We start from the raw sequence: 19,516 nt of genomic DNA, 5'->3' as shown, positions 1-19,516 counted from the left end.
TTCAAGGACTGGAGAAAGTCTTGCATAGTCAAATCGTTTTTTCAATGGTATGGTTTATGTCAGGGAAAGATGATGGTTTTGCGAATTTGCGTCAATACTAAACGCTATCAGGCTCAAATCCGACATGGATGTAATTTTATTTTCTCCTCTGCTCTTCTTCTTGATCCAAACAGGAAACATTTGGTTTGTGAGGCAGGTTAAATGATGATCTGGTTTACTGTCCTGGTACCAGACATTTCATATTTTCCATCAATGTCTCCTGTAAGAAATCGGATGATGGCAGTACTTTAAAAGACAGGAACCACTGCCCTTGTTGAGCTGCTATGGAAACAAGAAGCTAGCGTAGCTGAAAAAACAAGAGCTGTACGGCAGCAACATTCCTGTATCTTCTCAATAACCCCTCTCTTTGTGGGGTTTTTTAAACCTGCAGCGTGCCAAAAGCTGAATCCCAAAGACGAAGAAGAATAAAATCTGTAATTTACTATTTCCCCCTGACCAATAATGCCTCCCCGAGAACGAGGAGCCTCGAGAGGGAGGCAAAATGAAAACAAATGAGGGAGAGGAAAGAGAATAAACAATCAGACGTTTTCACAAACACTGCTCCGTTCGGTTTTTGCACACCAAGAACCTGTCAACATTGTCAAGACTTTGCAGATGGTTAAACCAATAGAAAAATGTTACCGATATCCAAGGCATGAGAGGAATCCATCTGTGTTTATGTAATTCCAGTCCATAATCTGTCTGGTTTTCCTCTCAGACTTGATGGTTTCTGAGGACAGGTCAGATACATATCAATGTCTTCCATTCATCTTTTAAAGTAACATCTAATTAAGAGCAAGGACCCTCGCTGGAAACTTTAGCATTCGACACAATCACAACTTTTTTTTCACAGATTGTCACTATTTTCCTTAAGAAAGAAAAACATCTGGAATTGTTCATGCTGTAAACAATAGTCTCTCTGAAGAGGCTCGAGCCAGATTTTATGTTTCAAACTCTTTGGCACTGAGGTAGTGTGGAAAGATTACATACGGGTACAGCTGTTGATTTAGGTTACAGTACTCACACACACACACACACACACAGCAGTGGTGTGAGCTGTCCGTGGTGTTGTCACCATGCTTGGCTGCCACCAGGAGCCGTTTCTGTCTTCCGCTGGGCGTTTTGCCTCTTTGTAGTCGGGCAGCTGGCAGGGCTGGCTCCTGGGGTCGAGGTATGGACGGAGGGGCCTGAGGTCCGCCGGGATTTATCATTAGCGCCGAGCGAGGGTGTGTGTGTGTGTGTGTGTGTCTTTGGAGACTCATCCTGTGCTCTGATCTCCTCCCCTGACCCGGCATCAAAGCCGACACACTGAGCGCCACAGGACCAGCCAAGGGCCACTGGCAAGAGCAACAGTTAATGTCTGATGAATGTAGGTGCACACACACACACACACACACACACACACACACACACACATTTACACACACACATACCTATTTCTCAAAAGCTCTTGTACACATGCATACAGTTGTACTAGTTACACACACTGATATACATGTTTGCACTGCAGGTACAGATGTGATAAGCAAAGAAAAAAATATAAAAGACATTTGAATTACATCATTTCAGAAAAATAAGTTACACTCACATTCCCACACACACACTTGTGTGTTGCGCACACACACTCCCAGAGGTCAGTGGTGTGGTGTGAGAGGAAGCACCAGTCAGGACCAACAATATGAGACCGTGAGACCAGTCGATCTGTTAACCATCAGCGCCCATCGTTGGCAAACACAAAAAAAAGCCGACAGCTCCGCTCCAGGTGACGAGGCCCGTTCAGTTCAGTGTTTTCAGGATTTTGCTAAGATAATATTTACAATAGAAGCGAAGGAAAAATGTTGGTACAAAGACCTACAGATATTTCAGTACTCACAGGAAAAGAGGAAGACATAAAAACACCAGTGCCTGTAATATACAGCAGATACAACAGTCAAACATTAGACATAAGTAACTAAATATGATTTCAGTCTTCCAGGTTTCCTCCCTCAGTCCAAAGACGTGCATGTTTGGGTTAATAATAGGTGAAATAACTCTAAAGCCCTGTTTACACTTGGCATTAACATCCATCTCAGGGGAGCCGATCACAAACGGTCAGCTCTAAGTTCAGGTGTAAACACAAACCAAGACCAATCTGAGATCTGATTGCTCCGACCGCATCAGGAGCTGGTCTGAGCCAGACGTGGCCACAATCTCTCAACACAGTGAAACGAAATCCAGCTCAGTTGACGTCCTCTCGGGTTTCATAAAAAGCCAAAAAAATTTCTCTATTTTGCTAAAAGACACAAACACACAGTTTGTTGGACTGACTGAAAACAAGACATGAGTTTATTTGCAGAAAGAAAGAAATTGAGATGTCAAAGAGGAACTATGCGTCAGCGCTGTGATAGACAAAGAAAAATTCAACACAAACTAACTAATACATGACTTCCTTGGAGCGTCTAATTGTCTATTTTCTCCTTCTCCACACACAGAAACACAGAGTCATCAATGGCCTGAATATCCAGCCTGCTCTTCTTCCATTACCTCCCACAGGTTACGATACATAATGACTTCACTGGACAGGCATCCCCAGGAACAAAAGCCCCATTTGAACCATTTAATCACTTTTTTTTTTCGATGGCCTCCAGAACCATTTGGGTTTTTCAAAAATACCTATCCAAGACCATGACACACAATGTCAGGCGTACTGTCCCAGACTCACAAGCACACACACACACACACAAACTCATACACATCCAAAGAGGCAGAGTATTTGACTTTTGTTCCCACCTCCCACAGCTCTTTCACCACTGAGCTGCATTCCAGACAAGATGATAAAAATGAGGTCTGGATACACATCTATCTTTTGTCATTTTCAGATTTTCAGCGAGCTTGCAATTGCGTGCATGTGTGTGTATGTGTGTGTGTCTAACATTGAGGACAGGAGGATAATGTGCTGTAATTGTGCCTTTGCTAACAGATAGATAACCCAGGTATGGCTGTTGGATTGTGCAGTATCAGTATTTTCCATCGATGGAGTGACAGCTGAGTGGGAGCAGTCATCAGCTCTCTGCTCAGGCTCTAGTTGGCCCCCAGGTGAGCGAGACATGTCATACCTGCGTGCCAAGAGAAGACTTTTCATTCTGTGGACTCACCAGATCTAGGCTGCAGTATTATGTAGTAGCTATTGGCTTTTTTCACTAAGCGAAACAACATGAACCATGCAGCGAAAAATTCAAATCATGCAGTGACACAAATGTGATTCATTTAACCTTTTAAAGGTCAGATTGGAGATCCTGGAGAACTCCTGGAGTCACTCACAAAGGTGATAATAAACTATTACACATTTTGAAAATACACAATTTGCGGTGTGATCCCATGTAATCCCAATGTGAGTGGCTTTCCTCAATACTGTTGTGTGTTACTGCACAGCATCGCTAACTTTCCTCCAGTTTTTTCTCATGGCTCATTCAGGTGAAAGAAAACACCTGTCATATATACTGTACACATATCATAATAAACCATCCAGACTTCAATCTTAGAGCTACATTACCACTGACCAGACTTCAGTGTGGTAGACTGGATTAATGGCGTTGTCTTTTCCGCAGTGTAACAGGATTGTCTATGCCACACGTGAAAAAGCATTACATTAATTGGTTGCAATCAGAGTTTGAAGAGGATTTCAAACAATTTTCCAAAGAAATGCTCGAGAATAGGATCTCCACCCCTACCTTTAACGCCCACTTGCCTGTGGGTTGTGCTGCTTCTAATTCATGCTCAGCCTGTTGGGTGTTGGATGGGCCAGTTGTTGTTACGGGGTTAAAGAAATACAAAGAAGCCAGAGCAAAATGATAATAGGTGCAGCCAAATCTATTTGATACTTATAAAAACTCTTTTATGTCTTTTTTAGAAGAGATTCCCCCCACCATTCAGCCATACTTTAGCTATACTGCTTATAATCGTAGGTCCATGAGGTCTGCAGATCACAGCAGCTCTACCTAAAGTCTTTACTCCAAAAAAAAATGCCGCTCAGTTCGTTCAGTTTTACATAAAGAGGGCAAAGATCTAAATTTATGTGAGGGCTACACACCTGTTAGCTTACTCTACTGGCATGGAGAACACAGAGATGTATAGTATAGACGGAGCAACAATAAAAACCATTTTCCAGCCAACCATAAAACTAACTTTGGATACACCAAAGGCATTTGAAGGGGTAATGGAGAAGTTCCTGTATGATGCATTGGTGGCTTATGAGTTTCTCTCAACTTTCATAGACCAGGGGTCAGTGTTAATGATGGCTCCTCTGATTTTTTATTACCAGAAAAGACGAGTCCAAGAAGTAGTCGGCATATAAGACAAAATAAAGACTTGATGGGAATAAGGGACGAACGGCAGAACTGCAAGGGGATGTTTATTTTAAATGGACTAATAAAGGGTTTAGATACTAGGGCATTATTATTACTTCCATCCTATCTCTGTGAATTGGAGTAAATGATGGAAAATTGAAAAAGAAAGAGGATTAAGAAGGATTTGGACGGACGACCTCTGACTTCTAAAATAAAAAGACAAAAAATCATATTAAAATTCCTATGGCAAAACGAGACAGCTGGAATTAAACATGACACTTCCCTGCCCAAAGGAGAAGGGAGGGTTGAATTTACCCAATTTAAAAAAATTACTATCGGGCAGCACAACTTAGAGCTGTAATTATGTGGATAACTAAAGAGAAGGATGTGGTGTGGGTGGGAGCGGAGTGAAGATCATGTCAAAATGTATCATTGGAGTCGCTCCCATTCGCAACTGAAGCAGCACAGAAGAAACTCAACACGGGTAATGACTGGATCAGGGGACTGATGAAAGTACGGTCAGCACTATGAAAGGAATGAAAACTGTCAAACTGCATTTGGAGCGTCAATAAAACAGCAACAAATAGATTTTTTTTTCTTAACCATCAAAATCTCCTCATCTCATGCAGCTTGCGTTTTTTTTTTTTTTAAACATTTCCAACTTTGCTCTTGCACATTCGACCTTTACACCTCGTGTCTGTTGGAACAATTACACATATAAAAGGACGTTACTGGCCTGTTGTAATTTCACCTAAAACCCCAATAAAAACAAGGACACCGATTTGAGCCAACAAGCTGTCGACGACAGACGACGCGACATATTTTTCGCATTTATAAGGGCATTCCATAAAATAATGACTGGAAAATAAAATTTCTGTTTTCCACTTAACGGAAGGTTGATAAAAATGTCATTGGACGGTATGGCAGCTGTCTTTACACCACACTCCAACTTCAATCAGTGGTCATTGCATAAAAATTAGTCCTAAGGCTGCACAAATCAAAGATTCAGACTCCAAAATTGAGAATCGATTCGGTCATTTTGGTCACAGCAAAGGTGAAAACTGAATGAACTCTTGTGTGTGAGTCCATTTTGTTCCTTCTCCACCATCTTGTTCTCTGTGGGGGCCGATCTGGCAGATAAACTACTGGCTGTTTCATTAAGACACGGACAAGAAAATAAACACAACAAAACACTGCAGTCATAAACAAAACCAAGCGACACCAAACACTTTGCTGTGTAACGTACGTGACTAACATCAACAATCCCAAAACCCAGAACCATCAATCTCGTGACAGACCGTGCACTCAGAGATACGTTGTTTAGAGTTGGTCAGACTGTCAGGATTTGCTGTCCTTCGGTTGCCATATGATGGAGGGGAAAAACATTTGCATGGCCAGCGGAGGAGGGTTCGAGTGTGTGTATGACTCTGCTAAAAAAATGGGAAAAAAATGGAACAAGAAGGAGAAAAAAGAAAGTTGAAGTGCAGCAAATCTATCAAAATAAAGTGGTTTGTGACTGTTGCTTGGTTACAAAATAAATTCACCAAATGTGGGCTAACAGATGGACCCAAAATACAAAATATCTAAAGTCAATATTTATTAGTTAAGTCAATGACCATGGCGCACGGTCTGATTTTATTTATGCTGTGTCAATACAGGGATGATGGTCATCAAGGAGCTCATGTTATTGGCCCTTCAGTTGGCTTGTTGGAAATTATCCGAGGACTAATTCCACAGGGATGTGTCTGCGTGCGTGCGTGTGTGTCTGTGTGTGTGATTGGTTACACAAAATTGTTTGCTAATTCATCAGTTTTTTGGGATGTTGTGTTTCTTGCCTGTGTCTTGATTTGTCTGTGTTTGCACATACCTTTGTGTGTCCATGTGCCTCCATAAACATGTGCACCAGTACAGCAAGTAGAGAGAGGTGTGCTATAGTGATCTGCTGTTAATGTCTGCTTTTGTGCAGCAGGTGTGCATGTGTGCGTGTGTGTGTATGTGTGTGTGTGTGTGTGTGTATGCGTCTGGGATCGGCCGGTCTGGTCCCAGGTTTAGAGGAGGAAGCCAGTGTCAGGGCCAGGAGATGGATCTCTCCTGAGGGATCCAATAAATAAGGAAAAAATATCTTTGAAAAAGGAAACGCAGCTGTTTCCAAAGGAGAAGTCAAAATATTGGTGGTTTTGCATTCCACAGCCGCAACGTAGAGAAGGCCAGCTCGCTCTATACGACGCTGCCCGGGACTCGATCTAACCTCCCTCTGGCAATTAACGCCTCGCTCTCTGCATCTCCGCACACCTTTTCTATCGCTCTGTCTTCACGGACTCACCGCTCTGTCAGCTTTCCTTCCCCCTTCACTCGTTCTGTCATGTAGACAGTCGAGCCTCGGTGGGATTCCCTTTGGAAAGTCTGCGGTGACCACAATGCATTTCGCTGGCCTAGAACGAGAGCATACGATCCAGTGGAGCCCGGCTTCAATCTCCCCCCTGGGCTGACATACATGTTAGACCAACTGCTTGTTTTACACACAGGCGCAGCTCCAACAATAGTGGCAGAAACCAGATAGCTGGATATTCAAAAAGCAGGTGGTCCTTGAGGAAAATCAGAAGAAAAATAATTATTGTTCCTAATAATACATCTGTCTGTGATGTCAACACAGCACTGGCCAGATGAAAGTGGAGAGAAAGTCCGGGTTTGCCGCCTGACACGGTTCTGCTCAAGGTTTCAACCTGTTAAAAGCTGCTTTTCCTCCTTGCTACTGTCAAGTGGATGCTCTCTGGGAAATTCTGCGTCTCTGCAAATAACATTAAGATCGGAGACCGGCTGTATATGGAAAGTGCCCTGAGATAACCTCTGTTATGATCTGGTGCATATAAATAAAATTGATTTGACTCGACTCATCCAAAGTGCCTTTCAATATGGAGATCCTCAGAGAGAACTGTTCCCCAAACATTAGTGAGTAAATCCATTCAGATTTTATTCTTTTCTACTATGTTACATACATTAGAAATATAATAGTTTTTTCCTAAAATGGGATTTTTTGTCACTGTATGAAAAATGAACCAAATTCAAGAGACACTTGTTTGATGCCAACTCGTAACGCTTCTTATAAACTGGAAAGAGCTGGACAGCTGGTAACGCTAACATTAGCTAGCAAGATTTAAAAAGCATCTTTTAATGTCGTTTACGACAAGTGGAGATTGCTTTCTGAAGAAGAAAATGCCTTATGTAGTCTATAAAAAAAATGTAATTCATAATCTGTTGCACATTTATGAATGAGTAGCCTGCCACGGGTCCACGACTTCCATCCTTTTCCCACACTCATAAAGTCATATAGTCATAAAGAGTGTCGTTTCATGGGGTTTCTAACAGTTGTTAAGATTATGATCAGGAGTTAATCACATGCACACGGATATTTTTGAGCAAACATGGCCGTAATAGGCCATAATCACGTTCTTGTTAGCAAAACCTAGCTAAAATTGGCGGCTGGCTTGATAGAGCAGGTACCACAGAGACTCACAGCACCAATGGGTTCGAGTCCAACTCATGGCCCTTTGCATCATGTCATCCTCTCCCTGCTCGCCAAAAAAGAAGACAAAACATATCTAGCATGTTTTCTCTGCCAGTCACAATAACTTTACTCTATTGAAGTCAGCATGCTAACCACTTTAGCCTTGGTCCATCATCTCATCACTCTCTCTGATATAGTCACTGTAGCATCCTAAAGACATATTATAATTTCATATATTTTAAATACAACAACGGATGAAGCTCTGAGGAAACAACCATCACCGCAGAAACAAATTCTTAAGTGGCTTCTTTAGGCTTCATATCATGATTGCTAGTTTTGCACAGCATTAGAGTTCGGATTGAGGTTGGAAAAATGTTTGGACGCATCCTGATCGCTGGAATGTAATTGTCTGGTTCTTTGGACATGATATTCTGAACATTATTATTATAGACTGGTTCTTTTTTTCCATTCGGAGATGACACAGCAGAAAGAACGAGGACAAATTCTTCTCATAACCTGAATGAATAAATTCTGTATTATTCTGTTGATTAGTTAAATGTCAAGAGTGACATTCCTCTTCAGAGTGTATACAATCCCAGCTGGGCTTTGACAGCAGCTAATCTATGTATAACAAAGACACTGTAGATGTACACAAGAGAAAAATGGGAGGCTTCCTGTTGGAAAAGGATTCATACTGGACTTTTTAAACACTCAGATAAGGTATCCAGGAGACTGACTGGCTGCTTGGAGGTGTGGAAAGTGACTGTACAGGAGGAAGGACTGGGCGGAGTTTCCCCTGCACATCCTTAGTGATAAGATCCTTTTATCCAAAAAGCCTCATGGCACTTGAATTGGATGCATTTTTGTTTTGGGTGTTCTCATTGGCAGCCAACCCCCTGACCTCTGTTGTACCCACTGAGATATAATTACCACTATCTTTTTTTTCCATCTTATTTTTTTTATCTCTCCTGATTGTTCTTTGTCTTATTCTCCATTTGCAGTTTTATTAGGACTTTATCTTCTCTTCTCTGTTTTCCTTTCTTTGATAACACATTTGATTAGAGGTCTAAGCTTTTGTTCTTCTGTCCTTTGCATCTTTTTTACAAAAACTATCTATTTAAGTAGTAGGTGCTAGCTGAAAAACAGACAAATTTGTATTAAATTCTTCAGTTGAATACCGATTTCAGTTCCTACCATCCAGACTTTGACTCAGATACTTGTTGTGCACTTGCTAAAAGCTGGAAATGTGTTTTTTCAATACAGAAAATATGTAATAAACAGTGATGGAGCTGCATTTGTTTGATAAATCATTTTTTATGATTTTGAAATTAGATACACACTATTCTCTGATAAAGACACTGCATAGACACATCTTGCTTCTTCTCCTCCTCCTCCTCCTCCTATTCTTTTTCTCATCTCTCTCTTCCTCCCTGCCTCCCACCATCCCTCCCGTCTCCAACTGTTTTCCTGTCAGTATCATGTTTGGAAAGTCAACCCAGGGGCTGTAAATTTGTCAGCTGAAAGGGAGGCTACTTTGCTCGGGAGGGTCAGGAGCACTGGCGCTCACATGGGGCCTTTTTCTCACTGTGGACATGTGGTTGTTTCAGACACGTCCTCTTTGGAGACACGACCAGCCTGGGAACATTTGAGAGAGGGCCGAGGGCTGCAGCTTTCTTTGTGTTTGATGGAGACTTCTCATAAAACGAGGTGAGAGTCGACTCTTTTCTGTCCAACACATCTACTCAAATACGCTCCAATTGTCCGTGCCGACACACGTGCAAGTCTGTGTTTGTCTACGTCTAAGACTTTGAGTGAGCGAGCCACTACATTCATTCTCTAACCCTTGACCATGACCTTAAAGGAAAACTCCACCCTCACACACTTACTGTTAAATAAACAGTAATTGTTGGTTATGGAAAATGAAACACAGTGCAGCCACAGGGCACGTCACGTTCAACACCTACAGTAGATTCACACTCTCCTTTCTCTCCTTTTTCTCATTCACATCCACAACCAATCATCAAAGCAACAGCTTCAAATCTGTGCAACAAATAGTCACAAGGCCTTTTTGAAAAATGGAGGAAATCATCGCATATACAGAAAAGCTAGGATTACCACCTCCCAGCTGGTCGCCTCCGCCGGCCAGACAAGTCACAGGAAATATGGTCACAATCTCCCCTTACTGAGTTACACCACTGAATAACAGCCAGAAGTGTTTTTACAGAACATTATGACGCCACAGTGTTCAAGTTACAAGGTTATTTTATCCTATTAGACATCTGTAATAAATTGTGTCAAAATAACAGCATGAATTTGTGAGGAATGACCAAAAAAAACATGTTTTGTGAGGTCACAAGGACCGTTGACAAAAACGATCTCATCAATCATCATTTGAGTCCAAATATTACAAATCATCGTTTTCCAAGTCAGTTTGGGTTGGTCACTGCAAGAGTTGAAAACAAGCCTGTTCCACATGTTGCACAGATGTTGTCTAACAGCATCCACTGTTTACAGTTCCCTCTTATCAAATCTATTACGTACAATATCTAACATGTGCACCTGTTTATCCGTGCAATTATTCAATGAGCCAATCATGCAGCAACAGCAACAACACATCAGGACCTTTAATGTTCACATCAAATAACAGAATGGCGGGAAAGAAATCAATATCAGTGACTTTAATTAGCAATCTATGCTGACTCTCACACTCTGTGGGGGTCAGAATTAACATGAGGCCCTATAGCATCCTCTGGGTGTGCCTTTCTTCTTTCTTTTCCTCCCTCCTCCTCCTCCTCTGCTTCAGCAGTACCACAGATAAATCCCAGCAGGCTTTGTATCTGTGGTATTAGACAAGAATGTGACAGCAGGAATGTTTACTGTGACATTTACGCCATTCCTGTCGGGCTGCGGTCATCTCCATTACCAGATGGAGCTTCTCCAGCAGAGCAAATGACTGGGTCATTACAATAATTAATGGAGTTCACTGGGCACACAAGGACATGCCTTGAGTCTGAGTTCAGCAGTTCATAGGTTCACAACCTCTTTTAACACCGGGGCAGACCGTAAATTCCTAAGACATACCTACGGGTGTTTACAAAGAGCTCGGCCTCCCGTACGGTGCGGCCTCGCGTTAAATTCACGATCGCGAGAAAGATCTGAGGAGGCCGCCGCATTAAACTGCACTTGCTGTTTCCACTGTATCCAGGGGTGACAAGAAATCACAGACTGTAATCATAAAGTTTATAACTCCGAGGTGCTAACGGTGTAACTGTGTAATAAAACATGACAAGCCGTTACGATGTGAAAACATATCATTCATACCGCTTCAGAAAACAGAAAACAGAGAATGAGATGTGATTTCCAGCTGTTCCACATCAGCATTAACAGCAACATGGTGATTCAGTGTGCACCGATACCCTCTAAAACAGTCATCGCAGGCTTCACCACATACTGTAACAGCCCACCTGATACAAACACACAGAGAGAGAGAGACACACTTGTTTGTATCTCCGTCCTCTATTTGTGCGTCTTCGCTTCACCCTTTTACACAAACAAACTGAAGATACACAAACAGAGCCACACACACACACACACACACACACACAGCAACACTTCAGCACTTCAAGTCCAGGTTGATGTCTCAACTGTGCGGCCTTCTCATGGACGTTAAGCACAAAACAAAGGCTGACAGTTTTACAGCACTTTTAGTGAGGCAGTCATGATGGAGTGGAAATACAGACACTCTCTCACCTCATTTTACACACACACACACACACACACACACACACACACACATCATGCACATGTGCGCACATGGTGAATCACATTTACTCATTTCCACGAATGCATAATAAACATCAAAACTTAAGTGCTATTGCTCGGACGGACACAACACCAAGTTCGCAAAAGTCTTTCTGTGCACTGCAATTGCAATACAATGCGAAGGCCTCATCCTCTGTGCTTATATATTATATTAAAGCAGAAGTGAGTGGTCCGGTCGTTTTCGCTAATGCTGCGTTCCAGGCAGGCTTTTGAAATCGTAAATTACAGCTTCAAGTCACAACTTACGACTTTGTAGCGTTCCAGGCAACCCACTCGTGTTTTTCCGACCTGTTTTACCGGTGAAAGTCACTATAACGGCCACTCGTAACTTCCGACCGGTGAACTCGTACCAGATCGAACTGGTACGACTTCACGGTCGGAAAAATACGAGTTTCCTTGAACGCACCATAACAGTCCTCGTCGCTACGTCACCACATTCACGGCGTTCCTTGGCTGCACACACAGCCCTGCATGCCGTTCTCTCTCCTCATTGGATAAAAACTGTAGGATACGATAAATGTTTTCTCTTCGGCTCAGAGCAGAGCAGAGGGACTGAGAGACCCGTGTTTCAGTCCAAACACTCTATGTAAGTGATTGCTGTCGGAAGATATAACTATTTAAGACTTATATTAACACAAATATATCACTCACTTCTGCTTTAACTGATTACTTTTCCATACATTTTGGCATGAAATGTTATTTAATATCTATAAATTGTTCCATTTCATAGCAGAATTATTTTTGTTTCAGGGCTGGAAAAGCTTTTAAAACTGCATTTGAATCACCAGACACTTCAGTGAAGCCTATATTATAATAAATATATTCCTAATAGGAGTCATGGCCATGTGTGTGTTATGAGTTTGAAGGAGGCCATCGTTATCAGTGTGTATCAGCTCATGCTGCTTCTCGCTGCACGGCCAGTAGCAGCTCTAGCTCCTCTGACGTTTTTCCCAGCTGGTGTTTGAAAATGAGTAAATCCACCAGGATGAAAAACAAGAAAAGACACACTGTCAGCAAAACAAAACAAAAAAAAAAGTGTGAAGACGGAGTGGGAGAAAAAACAACAGATGTGAGAGAGGAGAACGGTGAACCTCTGGCCCGTCCTCCTCGGTAGAGACACAACAGAGCAGCAAACACAGCAGAGGTGATGAATTGGAGCAGCGCGTCTTAATCAGATGCTGTGTCCGTTTGATGAATCGTTAACTGCCCGTCAGCTCCTAAACCTGTCGCACTCCTCCATCCTGCAGAGGAATGTCCGATGAAGACACGATGAAGACGGAGGAAGAAAAAATAAACACACATACACACACACACACACACACACATTACAAGTGTAATCTTTGTACTCAGGCCTAATCTCAGCTGCTATCTCGTCAAGTTATGGCTGGAGAGGGAGAGATATCATCAGTGGACGGGCTCGGGGGCAGGGGAGTGATATGTGAGTGTGTGTGTGCATGTGTGTGTGTGTATGTGTGTGTGTGCAGCAGGGAGGTGTTAAGAGTCGAGTGTATAACAGAGATTACTTCAAGTGTAAATGGAATGGTTTCTTATCGCCGGTTATCTGCTGACCCGGGGGTGTGTACATCTCCCTGTGTGGACACATCCACACTGTGTTTTCGTTTCAGGACACATCTCTTCTTCTGCTACACTTTGGCCTCCAGCCCACGCTACACACAGGATGGAGAGGAGAGACCTTTGGAAAACGATGGCGTAGATGCACACGGCCGCTCCCTGATTGGGTTTTACTGTATACCTGCCTTGGCTCCCAGATGTGAAAGCAACGCAGATAAGCTAAATATACTTTAAATACAAAAACAAATGGCATTATGCGAACCAACTGTTCACTCATTAAAATTATTCAACAACAATCCCAATCGGTCCAAAGTTGAAAACAAACGCCATTATGCGAACCAACCGTTCACTCATTGGTCAAAAATCTTATCCGAAAGGAGGAGGAGGTCACCTGGAAGAACAAAAACCATGAAATCGAGGTCTCAACGGGCCTGAAAATTAAAACCCAACCCGGCTCAAACCGTTGAAGCCCGGACTCAACCCGAGTCATCCTACATATTTTCGGCTTAAACCCGACCTGAACCAGCGAGTCCGGTCCGTTGAGAACCACGGAGCTTCAGCAGCGTGTCTCGTGTTGTGTCGGCTCCTGAGTCGATTACGTTCTCACTGCAAACGAACCGCTCCACGATTTCTGTGTTCACATCTGTATGATCTGTATTGCTCTGGAGCTGTTGTTGGTGTGCGGACTTTCCTTTTTCCTATGATTTACTTATGTTATCCGGCACCCAGCATTTAGACTTGGGGATGTGTGTGCTTTTTTTTTTTTTTTCTATTTTCTTTGGGGTTAAACGCTCCCTGTTTCGGAACAACTGCTCTCAACGAGCCAGGTCTGAAAACACCCTTACTGTTTGTTTTTTGCCACAAATACCCAACAATCTCCTTCCCCGTTCACACATGCCCAGTGTACGTGATTGCACAGGTATGTGTGCGTGTTCAGGTGTGATAGTCTGAATACAGATTGTGTCTGATACAAAGATAAAACACTCATCTAGATGGAGATTGTCTGAATATGAAAACACTGTGAAGGATAGAGTCTGTGTGTTTGTTGGGCCGACTGCTCAGTTCAGACATACGCACATGGTCACAGACGTTGTAAAGTCTGTGGCCTGAGCTCAGATGGACAATAGAGTTGTCCTGAAACACCTCGTCTTTTATGACCGACATAAAGCTCGACTGGAAAAGACATAGTCTGGTTAACCAGATATGTTTTCCCCATCAACCCTGTTTGTTTCTCGAGGCAGCTGTATGTTTTGCCAGGGAGCTTGACAACTAATACAATCCAAACATGAGAAAAAGGAAGCGCTTTAAAACACTGTAACTCAATAAGCAGGATTATTTGTATATCTTGGGCCGTTCTCGAACATCACTACAAGTTCAACTGAACTTGTAGCGGCAGTGAAACATCTGATCCCGTAAACAGATGAAAACACAGGGGGTTGTAGTTTGTTAATGTAATTTTTCTCACCGATTGCAGGAGGCTCTCGGCTGCCAAGCATCCGCCTCGGAGAAGATCCTCAGCTCCACTTCAGCATATCTTGAATTCCTTGACTTTAACTTCTGGCTAATGCTGTTTAATGGTAAACTCAAAGCTGAGGTGAAGTGACATGTGGTCTCTCTGTTCTGGCTCTCTGAGGATTTTCAGGAAATGTTTCAAGACAGTTTTGTGAAACCGGTCCAAAGCTCCCTTCTCCATCAAACAATTGACTCTTTGATTGAGGCCAATTAATTACTCGATCATGCCTGGGGCTTTGGGACACGTTTCGATGCAAAGGAAGTGGCTTATCGGGGCTTAGGCGCTGAGAAATGCAACCAGGCATCATAAGACACAGAAAACAGGCGTTTAAAGAGGGACTTCAATTCAGAATAAGCCCAGCGCTGTCTGGACTCTGCTAATCTTCTAAAAAAAAAAACACTTCTTAAAGCTTTCTGGCTTGTTTGCCTTCAAAGTGTGGGAGGTGGGTTGGTGCAAAGCTTATGAAGTACGAGGCCTGAGGTAAACCATGCAGAGAAAGAGGCAGGGAAGAAGAAGAAATAGTGGATTGTGTTGATGACAGGCAAGTAAGAAAGAATAAACAAAACATTATAATTGAACAAAGCCGAGGGGAGGATGTGTGTTTCGGCCTTAAACGACCTGCGGTAATTAATGTACACAGATCTTCGCCACCGTTCTCCTGGTTCAGTCTAAACTGTTTCCTAATCCTCATCAGTCCAAACCACTGAATCGTTTTGTGAAGACAAGGAAAACGTTTGTCTTGCTCATGGTCCCTCCAAGTAGAAGTAAACCGATTAATCAGTTTGGCAGACAAATCTACGTCAATTAGACATCGTTACCAGCGGAAGTATCAGCTCCAACAGCGGCTGATGACTACGAAGGCATCATCTTATTACACTGCAGAAGGATAACGCCACTCGACATTAAAGGGGAACTGTTTTGCTAACCCTCCTCCCGGCCATGTGCATTTGTTTTCAACAAAGCCGGCAAGAAAGCAATCCATGGAGCAGTGGATAATGTTATTTATCATACATGCGTTACAATGTGTATATTTGTGTAGTTTTATTTTACTTTTTTATAAACAAAAGATTACAGGTTATGGGGCGCATTTGTGTTGCGGTGGTTCAGGGAGCCTCAATTCTCCCCATAACATGTTACAAGTCATTTATTTAACCATCAAAATTTCTCTAAAGGTGTTTAATCAATGTAAAGATGTAGCATAGTAAAGGTAAAAATCTTGCATAGTTCCTCTTTAAAGCATGTTCACTTAACCGAATACAAAATAAACTGCCTTTTATATCGCTGACTCTGACTGCACTGACCAGACAGTCGATTTGTAATGTGCTTTTATGTATTAAGTTATCAGCTACCGTAGTTAATCAGTTATCGTCCGCTTCCTGCTGTAAACTTCGGTAATCCACTGTCATTCAACTTCCAAGCCAATCATAAGGCTTTGTGTGTGTTACAACCACCTGCTGGACTGGAGGAGCACAGACCTTGATTTCAGCTTTAGCCTCAGAAAAACAGAGACACAGGCACGTTGTGGACAGAGACGGATACAAGAAGCTTAATATAAACTAATGTGGACTAATCAAAACTTGTCTGCACAATGTCTAACTAGGCCTCTGAGGAGAAATCCATGCCGATTAGGCCGTGGGCCAGGTCAGGACCACCTGTTAATCACGTCAGGGAAAGTAAAACAAGAACGGCTCTAAAACCACAGATGTATTTTTGTGGATTATTATGGGACCTTCCCTCCTGTAAGAAAAAAAAAAAACCCCAGCAAACAGACGCAAACAGACAGAAGAGCAAACAAGCGATGAGCCAAGCCAAAGCTCAGAGAGGGCCTCCACACCTGTCTGTCGGCCGGGCCTAGCTCGGCTACGGCGAAGCAAACTCATCGCAGTTTACGTGACGCAAGAACAACATTTGTAGTTCCTGCTCCGTGACCCGTGAAACCAAAAGCAATTTCTGTGCATCTGCGACTCGACCATAACCACAGGCTAACAGCTCGACCACCAAACAAAAACCCACACCTGATTAGGAAAAAAAATCAAGATTCCCTCTGCTGGTTATTAAAGCTCACACGGTGGCTTTGGGTGTTTATTCAGCATTATAATGATTCATTTAGTCAATGTTGACCTCATGTACCTCACTGGTGTTGGTCAGTGTCCCTCCATTACAGCTCATTAACTTGTCACAGATTTATAGAGGGAAGTCTCTTCAAATACAAAACAGACTCTGAATTTCTTCACATTTTACTTGATTTCCTCTTCAAATCAACGTGTACCTGTATGTTTGAGCCGCAAACAAAGAAAAATCTGTCCAAGTCCACATTCAACGTGTGTAAACTGGCCCTAAACTCTGGTTAAAAGCGGCCGCTGCTATTACCTGAGAGCAGCAGCACTGTGCATTAGGACATGTCCGGAGCTGCAGCGTGTCACACAGCATGAGTCATGCAGCACACAGTGTCACTTCACTAGCCCTTCTGTGGAAAGCAAGACGTCTGCATATATGCTTCTGGTCCCACTTTTTTTTTTTTTTTTTTTTTTTCCACCGTGGATTATTTTGAACAAGTGATGAAAGCAAAGGAGAGCAGATGACTGAACAAGAGGTCTATATGAATCATGCAGAGAGAAGGAGGAGGAGGAGGGAGGGAGGGAGGAGGGGGTGAAGAGGCACATGGTTTGCAGAGAGAGAGCACACTTGAGACTGGATGTAACGCAGGGGCTCTTAAATCTATCGCTGTCCCGAGAGAGTAGCCTCAGAAAATGAGCTCTCTATCTGTAGTACTGCCACAGCTGGCTGTTAAAGACATCAACTCGAGCCAAAGCTTAAATCACTGTCATCATTTTATTTGCCACGGGTCAGTGAAATCGACATGCAGGAGATTTTTCCTAATGAAAACAGGTGAGGCCGGTTTCAATTCAGATCATCGGCGTGAGTGGAAGTCCTCCCTCTCCCTCTACCTCTGCTTTGATTTGACTCGGCGAACACAGATTACGCAGGGAAAGTGTCTTTCCATGAAAAGTCTGCTCCCGGCTCCCTGTCTGTTAATCCGAGCCCATATTTTTCAAATCGTTTCAGACAAATTGTTTGGCTTCCTCGTCTTTCTTCCTTTCATTTATCTTGATTCTAATTTGTAGTTTCATTTTGGCCACACATGATATCCAGATTTTTCGGCTGGTTTTTAAACAAAGAGGCGGACCACCCAGAAGTGTCTCAGGCAACTTTCTACAGAAGTCACTCCTTTCAAAAAAACAAAAAAAAAACTGCTCCAATCGAGAAAGAGACACATTAAAAACTAATCGGATGGCGATGACACACGGTAGACGCGCAAGGCCTTATTTGCAAAGCAGATGGAAAGCCTTGGCCTGTCCAACATTAATTACAATCACATTCGGGGAGGAAGCCGTCCCTCCTCCAGGGCGGTTAGGACTCTGTGTACAGCTGGAAGAGATGGCAACCTAATCCCCTGGTCACCGCAGAAATCTGAGGGAATCGTCAAAAGATGCACAGGACGTGATTAATCAAAGTGGAGAGCCAGATGTGCAACAGCACAGGAGTATAAACCCAAACTGACACAGCACAGGAATACCAAAAACCACAGACACACAAACACTAGACGCCGTCACCATCACACTGCCTGCCCACCGAAGGGCCAACGGGAGGAGGAGAGGGAGGGAGGTTCGATATCTGAGAGCAAGAACTGTAACCACCTTCTGTTTGAATATCTGGTTTCCATCAACACAAATACTCAGAGGGCCAATAAGGCAGGAGGAGCATTTTTAACCTGCTGTAACTTCTCCATGTGGGGCGCTGAGTGATTTCAGCGGTTTACCAATAAGGTGAGGAGTGGAGGACTTGAGCTTCAAGAGCCGCTGAAAAGTCAGAGAGATGACAAAAGATGACACACTCCCACTGCTCTCGTGGCCTCATCATGATTAAAAAAGAAAGAAAGAGAAAGAAAGAAAACCCCTCAGTTCCCAAGAAGACTGACAATCAATCTGGATTTGAGCCTTCATATCCACCAGCCTCTGACTCTGTGTTTATCCTCAGGCGCTCTGTTTAGAGTCTCCCAGTAAACACTGGAGCTGCTAATGGAAGGAAGGGCTTTGGTGCTTTTATGTTCCCAAACTCGTTAAAGTGTCGCTCTTTATCGTCGCTGGAGCTAATTAAAGACTAATCTGCTTGGGTAACACAAACAATGCGACGCAAATTTACGCACGGAAACCGCAAACTCGCTGCGCTGGAGGTCAACGGCAGGAATAGTCCTTTATATACAAATACCAGCGGTGGTGGTTGATGGTTTGCTGAGAATATAGGTCTCTATTTTCCCCGCAAAGACATAAATCACGTAGGAGAGAGAGGGAGAGGGAGAGAAACTAACCACAGAATCTCGGGGCTATAAATGAGCCGAGGAGGGCCAATCAAGCCGAGGGGGAGAGAGGAGAGGACATGGAGCTACTGACAATAAATAACAACACGAACCATTGTGAGTTCCTCTGAGCCACTGAGGGACTCGTTTGTGCGGTTCACACACTGATCTGGATCAAGATCCAAGCCCCGCATGTGCACGGTGTTGGACCTGTTGTGCCAACGTCCTGTGCGTCAATTTGGATCCTAATGAGGAAGGTTTTCATTTTACAAGATAATCCCAAAAGCCTTTATGTGTATTTTTTCTTTTAGAAATAACTTCCCCCCCATAATAAAACTTCATTTTATCTAATGAGACTTTTCACATCAGCCAAAGTTACGCAG

The 19,516-nt window shown here is 43.1% G+C and overlaps 1 protein-coding gene across 1 annotated transcript in view; it reads right to left on the bottom strand.

The window, feature by feature from the left end:
• bmp6 (bone morphogenetic protein 6) overlaps positions 1–19,516 on the bottom strand; it is a 43,289-nt gene that overhangs the window by 22,675 nt on the left and 1,098 nt on the right. The gene's annotated exons all lie outside the window — the stretch shown is intronic.

Source organism: Trachurus trachurus (genome assembly GCF_905171665.1).
Source record: "Trachurus trachurus genome assembly, chromosome: 20".
NCBI classification, from domain to species: Eukaryota; Metazoa; Chordata; class Actinopteri; order Carangiformes; family Carangidae; genus Trachurus; species Trachurus trachurus.
The sequence above is the reverse complement of the archived record's forward strand: the minus strand, read 5'-3'. Positions and strand labels throughout refer to the sequence as shown.